Raw genomic sequence first — 10,234 nt, forward strand, 5'->3', positions numbered from 1 at the left:
TTTAAAAAAAAAAAAAAAAGCTGCACGCCCCAGCAGGAGTTGAAGCTATGAGATGAAAATCAAATTCACATTCAAAACCCCAATACTGGTACTTGTATCCAGATTGAGGGTTGGCAGATGTTTTAAATAAAAAATGGCAAATAGGGTGTTAAAAATAGCCCCAAAGGAACCCAAAACATATGTAGTGTCAAAACAAAAATAACATTAGTATATTATTTATGTCTAAATGTATTTAATGATAGTAGTCAATGCCCATATTTTGTGTTAAATTAATTTGTTACTGTTTGTCTCTAAACAGCAATATTTCATCCTCGCTGTCTACATCAGAAGTAGAATGCTTTGTTTTTGTTTTTATCAAGATCCTCTGAGAAAACTCTCTTTCAGCTGCAGCGTTGCTAAAAGGTAGCGACAGCAATGAAAGAGCAAATGAGTCAAGTTCACTAAAATCTTTGCCCTCAGTGACATAGGTGTGTTTGACCCAACCCAAAACTGATCAATTTGGTTGTCCTGAGTATGAGGCCAGAGAACCACAGGCAAAAGTCTCCACTGCTATTTCACTTGTCTAAGGACTCCACCAAACAATAGCAAAAATGAGATCTCTGCCAATTTATGTCTTGAAGAGCTGAGCAAAGTGCAATCATATAGCAGTGGAAGCAATTCAACCACCTGGATGTTTGGTGGTAATCTCTGTTTCACCTGTTTCACAAACTCCAACATTAAATCTCAACACCAACGTTTGACTTCTTCGATGACGGGAAAAGTTAGTGTGTATTTTGAAAGTTTCAGCTGAAAAGTGACGCTAATATCAACTGTGAAAATCAGTAAGTTATTTGACTTAAAATCGATGTCATAGTTTAACACAGCAATCCAGTTCTCAAAAATATTCAGTTCCATTACTCTCACCAACAAGTACCAGTAGAATCTCTTCAATTCCTTCAGCAGATCCGTCAGATTTCCAAATTACCACTTTCTTACAGAAACATTTGGTTTATCCTCCAGGCTCCCTGAAGGATTGGAAGTGGAAAAATCAGGAAAATTTGGTTCATTGAACCACTGCATATATGATAAAGAAGCTCAGCATTGTAGTTTCTTTCTTTGTCTTTGGTTATCTGAAAATATAGCTTCAGTTCATGGAACAGATCAAGAAACTTGTTCACACAGAGTCCACCTTGTGTCAGAAAGCTGCAGTGTCTTCCAGTTTTCTGGAAGTCATAGAAAGGCTGCATGACATGGCATGCAGGGGTGGGGACTGACAGTTGATGTGGAAAGAGATCAGATGATGGTCAGAGAGAGGGATCTCAGCAATGGAGAGAGCAGTGCTTGCTGATGGAGTGATAAGACACTAAGTGTGAGGAACTTCTCATACTGTGAACTTCCGCAATGCTGAGCTCAGCCAAACGGGGACACAGCACCCTTGATTAAGGAGGAGCTATTCTTCCCCCTCATGTCACACAGGTTTAAAGTGAGTGGTCCCAGGTATCATATTCTGCAGGGGCATTTGCCCACTTTGTCACGGAGCTCTTTGGTTTTGACCCCATAAATGATAGGGTTGAGCATGGGGGGAAGGAGGAAATAGAGGTTGGCCAAGATGATGTGTACATGGGGAGCGATGCCCTGACCAAACCGGTGTGTCAGAGTGGTGAAGAGGGAGGGAGTATAAGTTGTCAGCATCACACAGATGTGGTGCAAGTGTTGAGGGCTTTCTGGTGGGCTTTCTTAGAGGAGATTCTGAGGACGGCCCTGATGATCAGACTGTAGGAGAGGGTGATGAGAGTCAGGTCTGACCCGATGACTACAAATGTTAACACCAAGCCATACGTCCTGTTGACTGTGGTATCCCCACATGACATTTTCGACACGGCCATGTGCTCGCAGTACGTGTGAGGGATAATGTGATTGGCACAGAATGGCTGCCTGTTCAGGAGCAGGGGAATTGGCAGAAGGAGGAGAACAGCTCTCATCATACCCAGTAGCCCTAGCTTAGCTATTCGTGCGTTGGTGAGAATGGTGGCGTATCTCAGAGGGTTACATATGGCAACGTAGCGATCAAAGGCCATTGTCACGAGCACGGCTGAATGTGTCATAGAACCCGCATGCAGGAAAAACAACTGGGTGAGGCAGCCACCCACTGTAATGCCTCTCAAATTGAACCAGAATATACACAGTGCCTTTGGCATGACGGAGGTCGACATGGCGATGTCTGTGAGCGCCAGCATGCAGAGCAGCAGGTACATCGGCTTGTGCAGGGTTTCTTCTTTCCCCACAACAAACAGAACCATGAAATTTCCCAACAGGCCGATAATGTAGAATATAGAGAAAGGGATGGAAATCCAGATGTGGGCAGCTTCCAGGCCAGGGATGCCTGTTAGAATGAATGTTGAAGGGTCAGAGAGGGTGAGGTTGAAAGCTGCCATGAGGTGGTTGATGCGTCGATCAGGCTCTGAAATGCTCCAGGTCTCTGCAAAGGGAGAGAAGCACAGTGAGAGGGTCACATCCTTTATAACAAATAGTACAGTAAATATTTTATAGGTAATAACGATCTTGAAATGTGCTTTAGCAGTGAGGTGGCAACATTTACACATGGCACCAGATTATGTAGATCATAGGAAAGACCAAAGAAGTCCTCACAGGGAGATAATCAAGCCAGGTGAATGGTCAACATGATGGCAGATGTACTTCAGTGTCAATAACTGCAATGTGTATGCCCATTGGACGGGAAACTTGAATTCCTCAAACAGCTTACAAGGTTCTAATTTAACTGTTTAAACACAGGAGGGGGACATGGGCATTATGGTACATAGCTCTGTGAAGCCGTGTTCACAGTTGAAGCCTGGACAGAAACTAAGCACAACCTTGGGATCCAGGAGGAGTGAGATTGGGAATCATACAGAAAATACAATGAGATGAGATCCGTCAGTCAATGTTTCAGCCTCCTCTGGGCTCCTCTGTGTAGTACTGGGCATCCTTCTCACACAGGATATTGCAGAATTAGAGTGGTCCAGGGAAGGGCAATGAGAATGATCAAAGGCCGGGCTCTCATATGGACTGGGACTGGTATTTTTACCTTAGAAAGGAGATGAATAATAGGGGCTATGAGAAAAGTGTAGAAATTACTGACTTGTGGAGAGTAGATTGAGAATGTGGTCTCCCTGACTCATAACACAAGATCAAGAAGATATTCATTCAAACTGAAATGTGGCAAATTCAGATCAGATAAAAACAAAATCCTTTCTTCACTCACTGCCTAATTAGACTGAGGAACTCCTTGCCACAAGAGGTAGTTGAGGCCATGAGGCAAGCAAGAATAAAGAAGGGTTTGGACATTTCCATGAATAGTGAGACTATCCGGTAACAATTGTTACAGCTAAATAAATAGTTTGGAAAGCCTATAGGCCCACATGTTTCAGAGTAAAATCCAATCTCTAGCTGTCAGGCATTAGGGTGACACCCTCATGATGGTTTTCCTCCCATCCACCTATGGCTGGGTTTCTTCCACCTTGTTCTGCAACACCAGACGCTGACGCTGTAATACAGAGGACACTGGACTATATGGACCATAGGTCTGACCCACGATGGAATTTCTATATTGGATAGGAGCCAAGTTACCTTATGGAAACAGACATTATGCTGCTGGATTATGACTTTGTGCTAAACAGAATAGGCATGAAGGGCACAGAGGTCTTGGTATTTAGGGCTACAGGCCTGCACCTCTGTTAATTCCCTCATTTCTTTTCATGAGACACATCCTTGCAGGCACCCAGCTTTATCTGAGAGATAAGTTACAGGTGTTAACTAACAAGTGTAAGCAGAGACGTGTGTCAGCAACGCAGCTGCTAACCCTTCCCATGTCTGAATATTGATTAAATTTGCAGATGACACGGAAATTGGGGGATTGTAAATAATAAAGAGGACAGGTCAGTGACTCAGAGCAATCTGGACTGGTTGGTAAACTGGGTCGAAGCTGACAATGTGTGTTCTAATATAGCTATGTAGATACCTTAATCTAGGAACAAAGAATGCAGGCGATGCAAACACGATGGGGAACTATCGTGGGAAGTGCAATGAATCTGAACAAGAATTGGGGGTATGAAGGGGAAACTATCTAAACATGAGCTCCCATGTGTGTGACCCTGTGTCCAAAAGAGTGATTGTAATCCTGGGATGATAACCAGGAGAATCTCAAGGAGAAGTAGGGAAGTCATTTTACCTTGGTATTTGGCAGTGGTGTGACTGCTGCTGGAATCCTGTGTGCAGTTCTGGTGTCCCCAGTTAAAGATGGATGTTGATACTCTGGAGAGGTTTCAGAGAAAAGTCACAACAATTAGTAAAAGATTGGAAAACCTGCCTTATTTTGATAGACTTGAGGAGCTCAATCTATTTAGTTTAACAAAGATTGTTAATGGGTGACTTGATGACAGCCTGTAAGTATATACGCAGGGAACAAATATTTAATAATATGATTTTCAGGCTACCAGATAGAGGGTAACAGAATTCAATAGCTGGAAGTTATGTAAATAACATTGAACAACAGCAACTGGAAACACCCAGGCTGCAGTTTTGTTGCTCACCAGGGAAAAGATTCCCTGAGCCCAAATGCACTCAGGGCTAGGAAAAGTTCCAGCGCTGGACCAACAATCACAAGGTAACATTTAATTTCAGCATCCAGAACCCCCAGCGCTACTCACCTGTCCCTGTATACCCTGGGATTCCACCCCTGCCTGCCTCCCCCACAGACTGGAGCACTGCCTCCCTGCCTGTGTACATTCCACAACCCCCATCGCTGCTCATCTGTCCATGTACACCCCCCGATCTACCCCACAACCAACAGTGCTGCTCACCTGTTCACGGATTGCTGCCCCTTAGCAACCCATACATAGTTTCCTGAGGCTGCTTTTTCATACTGGCAGTTGCTGATTTTACCAGAAGGCTTTAGTGGGGTTTCTCACGGGAGGAGGGATGGTCTGGATGGGGGATGGTGTCAGAGACAATCTGCTAGAGTGGTCCACATAACATTACAGCCTAACACACACCCCTACCCAAGACCATCCCTCCTCCCATGAGCAACCCCACTACAGCTTTCGGATAACATCCGCAATTGACAGCACGGAGAAGCAGCCTCAGGAAAGTATCTCCGGGTTTCTAACAGGCTGCAGTTTGTTAAAGCTGTGTGTCATTTTCAGGAAGGTTTACTCACGCTGTCTCCACGCCGTTGTGATCTGGATACTGCGCATCAGGCCATCAAGCCTCCCCCCTCCCCACACACTACACTGTGTGTTCCTGGACCTCCTGGTGAGTTTTCCAACATTGCCTGGTGTCCCCTAAGCCAGAAACATGCTTTTATTTTTACTGCCTTTTGGCCCTTTTGGTGCTTCACGAACTCTCCAACCCAGAGATGCAGAGACGTGCCGAGAGCAGACCTCCCTCCCTCCCTGAAATTTTTTTTTATCCTAATTGTTTTGAACCTTTAAGTCTGTGAGTTTGAGATTTCAGCAATTCTCCTCTCAGTTCTTCTTTGCTCCAAATAAGCTCACCCGTCTTTAGAGGCCACAGGACAACTCCAGTTAAAGTCACTGGAGGCTCATGGTTGGTGTAAATGCCGTCAGTTATGTAAGTCCCTACATGTGGAATTAGAGTGATCTCAATGGAGCCAAGGTTTCACCCTTAGTGTTTAACTTTTGGCTTCGGGTCCTTCTACAGAAAGTGCTATTCTGTTAGGTGCTGGAAGAGTCTGAAGGAAACACCCAGTTTATGTGGCGTTCTGAGACTGGGCATGAAAGATGGGGATTTCAGAACATGTGGGCCCTGATTTTGCTCTCAGGGAAGCCTTTGTCAATCTGGAATGACCCACTGAAGGCAGAATGTGAGAGCAGAATCTGGCCACTGTGCAAAACATTCTTGTTGTGAACCCTCTGGTAACACAGATACTCACTGCAGAAGCTCTGGCTATTCTTGCTAAAAGCACAGCGAAGTTACTGAATTGGAAAATTTGAGTGAACCAGAGGAAAAAACACACAACCCCTAAAAAGGAAGCTACTGAGACAGATAGAAGGACACAGTAAGAGACAAAGAACTGATCTTAAAAACAAAGATTTGTCTAAGCTATTTCCAGTACATTTCTAGTTCCAATGTTACCAGGTAAATCCCTTGGTGTTTCAGACAATGCTAATCAGATTGAGTCGCTGTTCTGGTGAATTCCTGCCCAGATGGTTCTTGACATGAACCCTGGAACTCTTCCGGAGTCCTTTGCATTATATTCAGTGCAGAAATAGGCAACTCACCAAAATCCCACTCAGCACAGAGAGGAAATCTCCTTAGTGTGACAGGAAGGCAGAGCCCTGAGAATCAGCACATGGATCTCACGTGTCTGATGTTCGGCGTGCTGGACAGCAACCTTTATGATTCCCTTCTATAGTCCCTGCGGACTTCTCAGGTTGGCCAGGACTCCCTGACAATTCCCTTATCTCCGTGATCAGCAGGAAGAGTGAAAAATTGACCCAGTAGAATGTCAACTTGAGAGCCCCCCCAGGAGTGAAGAAATGATTTGCCAATAGCAGGGACTCCAATTACCAGGGAAAACTGTATCTTGCAGAATGTTCAGCTTAGCAGCTAATGATGGCTTTTTTTCTGTGTGTAATGTACTGCCATCTGCTCCGTTTGTGAATGCTGCCATGAGATACAGGACCAAAACCCATTTCAATTGATCAGAGCAGCATAGCGCTGCATACCGCCCATACAGTTGTAATATCCAGTCCATCAGCCTCTTAAAAGTCACTGGCACCAAAACGCATGGGAAAGGCTTTCTTCTCCCAGGATTCTAGTATGAAAGGTATTTGCCTGTATCCCTTTGAGAGGTGTAAAGTGGATATTTATCTGGCAGCTCAAAATATTCCAATAGTTCTTTTATTTTCTGCATCAGGAAGGCATCAAATTTCAATACTGTCTTCATCTTTCAGAAATCTATGCAGAAATGGGTTGTGTTATCCTGCATCAGTACTAGTACCATGGGACTTCTCCACTCACTGTGCGATTTCTTCACCACACCAAGGCCTAAATTACCCAGTGTTCATCTCACATGGTATCCCATGTTTCACAAGGGAACAGCCACAGAGTTTTTCTGATTTGCTGCCCTGAGGCCATTTCAGTATGTTGGTATTTTAGGTAGATGTGCCCTGCTGGGGTGAGAACACAGTGGTAAAGGAATCAAACAACTGCTGTATCTGGATCTTTTGTTTGGGCTGCAGTCCTTCCCCCATGCTTGTGTCACAGGTCCTAGGGGCCTCATCTGGGCTCTGGAGGGTATCGATGTGATGGCTTGTCACTCCCAGGATGCAGTCTGGGATCCGTGGGAACTGCTGAATCCCTCTAACCTCCTTCTCAGTTCACCTTTTTTCACAATGCTTTGCTGGTTATTCAACCTCTCCAGGCCCTGTTATCACCCAACACAACAGCAGATGGAGCCACGCACCCAACTGAGCTACCCAATGGCTTACCTAAGCCACCCAAGTATAAACAGCAGACACCTGCCAATTTCCCAGTACCCCCAGTTCACACAGCCCATTGCAGTATAATCCCACAATTACACTGTCTTTCAATGCATAAGGATGTTTACAACGTATGCTTATGGACAGAGTTCCCCCTCCCTTCAATGTGGGAAGGATATGGAACAAGCCTGTATTAACTAAGCTGGATTTTTCCCAGACACTTCAATCAAAGGCACACTGGATTTGATAAAGCAAAAAAAAAAATTAACAACAGAATGTTAGATTATAAGTGATTATAAGTGATAGCAAGCAGATGAAAGCAGATTACCTAGCAAATAAATAAATCCACAGATAGATTGGACAGGCTAAACAAGCCAAGCTCTCTGAGTCTCCTTTCATATGACAGATTTTCAATTCCTCGGATCATCCTAGTAGCCCTTCTCTGTACCTGTTCCAGTTTGAATTCATCCTTCGTAAACATGGGAGACCAGAACTGCACACACTATTCCAGATGAGGTCTCATCAGTGCCTTTTATAATGCTACTAACACCTCCCTATCTCTACTGGAAAGACCTCGCTTGTTGCATACAAAGACCGCATTAGCTTTTCTCACAGCAATATCACATTGGTGGCTCATAGTTATCCTGTGATCAACAATCAGTACTCGGTCCTGCTAGTGAAGGCAGGGGGCTGGATTCAATGACCTTTTGAGGTCCCTTCCAGTTCTAGGAGATAGGTATATCTCCAATTATAAAAAAATAAATAAAATAAAACAAAATAAAAAACAAATACTCCAAGGTCCTTCTCCTCCTTTGTTACTTCGAACTGATGAGTTCCCAGATTAAACAAAAATTCTTGATATTAATCCCTAAATGCATGTCCTTGTACTTTTCACTATTAAATTTCATCCTGTTACTATTACTCCAGTTTACAATGTCATCCAGATCTTCCTGTATGATATCCCGGTCCTTCTCTGTGCTAGCAATACCTCCCAGCTTTGTGTCATCCTCAAACTTCATTATCACACTGCTGCTTTGGTCTGCTGGTGCATGTCTCTCACCTGGCTGGCTGCCTGCCTGCCTCCGTAAGCCCAGTGGCTCTTGGTCGGCAGGTCAGGTCACACAAGCCTTATCAAACCATGCCCTCTTCAGTATGTCACTCTGGGCCATCGCCTGGACCACCCATGTCTAAGGCTGCCCTGGTGTTGACCCCCAGTCCTAGAAATAAGAAAGAAATATTGGAGATATACCAATCTCCTAGAACTGGAATGGACCTTGAAAGGTCAGCAAGTCCAGCCCCCTGCTTTCACTAGCAGAACCAATTTTGCCCCAGAACCCTAAGGGGCCCCCTCAAGGATTGAGCTCACAACTGTGGGTTTAGCAGGTGAATGCTTAAACCACTTAGCTATCCCTGCCCCTATTGTGATCATTTATGACAACAGCTAATGTGTCCCCACTCTGGGTGGTCTTTCTGCACCAGCCCCTTCCCTGACCCGCTGATCACTGCATGACGTTAAAACCACATACAATTTATTAAACAGCAGCTGTAAGAATAACAAGGAACAAGTGGAAAAGTTAAAGGAAACAAGGAACTCATTTGCGGGCATAGGAAACCCCACAAATGGTTGTTTCTGGGATGTTAAAAAAGTTCACAGTCTGTTCCTCACACGTCCCAGGTCTCCCTCTCTCCCAGCCCTGGCTCCATTGTGGTGATACCACAGGAAAGACACCTGCTCTGGCAGTGGCCATGGTCCCTCAGGGTCTAGATGCCAGGACCCTTGTGCCCAGCATCTGCCCTCTCTTTGGGTTCATGTCCAGCATTCAAAGCCCTCCTGTCTCACAGCATCTCCCTGTACTGGGCTCACTGCCCATGGCCCCACTTTGATCTCCCCAGCTGCTTATTGAGCTCGGCTGCCGTGTTATTTGTGGGTGGTCCGGCATCCACTATCCTGGCTCTGTCCCCGCAGCTCCATGCTGTACCTCAACTCTGACTCCTCATAGGAGCAGCACGTCTCTGCTGCCCCAGCTCCTGCCTCTTGTCTGCTGCAGCCCCCCAGCTCTGCCTCAGCACTGCCGCTCTGCCTCCAGCCCAGCTCTGACTCTCTGGGCTGCTTCTCTGGCCCAGGCTGGTTGCCAGACGTCTAATGAATTCATAGCCCAAAATCACTTGAAAAAGAACCCAAAATAGTCCAATCTATTTATTGAAACAAAGGTTGTTTTTTTTATTAACACAGTGGTCTATTCATCAAGTAACAAATGATATATTTTTTTAGAAACCTAGTACAGATTTGATTTTTTAAAAAAAAAATCTCAAGCCCCAGCAGGAGTTGAAGCTATGAGATGAAAATCAAATTCACATTCAAAACCCCAATACTGGTACTTGTATCCTGATTGAGGGTTGGCAGATGTTTTAAAGAAAAAATGGCAAATGAGGGTGTTAAAAATAGCCCCAAAGGAGCCCAAAATATATGTAGTGTCAAAACAAAAATAACATTAGTGTATTATTTATGTCTAAATGTATTTAATGATAGTAGTCAATGCCCATATTTTGTATTAAATTAATTTGTTACTGTTTGTCTCTAAACGGCAATATTTCATCCTCACTGTCTACATCAGAAGTAGAATGCTTCTGCTGAGCGTCCTACATCAGCAGTGACCAGTACAATCATTTCTTTTGTTGCTGTAAACTGTTCACAATAGATTTAGTATCTTCCCCCTCTTGTCACACAGGTTTAAAGTTAGTGGTCCCAGGTA

The 10,234-nt window shown here is 44.5% G+C and overlaps 1 pseudogene; it reads right to left on the reverse strand.

Moving 5' to 3' along the window:
* Positions 1-1,479: 1,479 nt before the first annotated feature.
* LOC120397344 lies at positions 1,480-2,414 on the reverse strand (annotated as a pseudogene).
* Positions 2,415-10,234: the final 7,820 nt, after the last annotated feature.

Source organism: Mauremys reevesii, linkage group 1, assembly GCF_016161935.1.
Source record: "Mauremys reevesii isolate NIE-2019 linkage group 1, ASM1616193v1, whole genome shotgun sequence".
In the NCBI taxonomy this organism is placed as follows: Eukaryota; Metazoa; Chordata; order Testudines; family Geoemydidae; genus Mauremys; species Mauremys reevesii.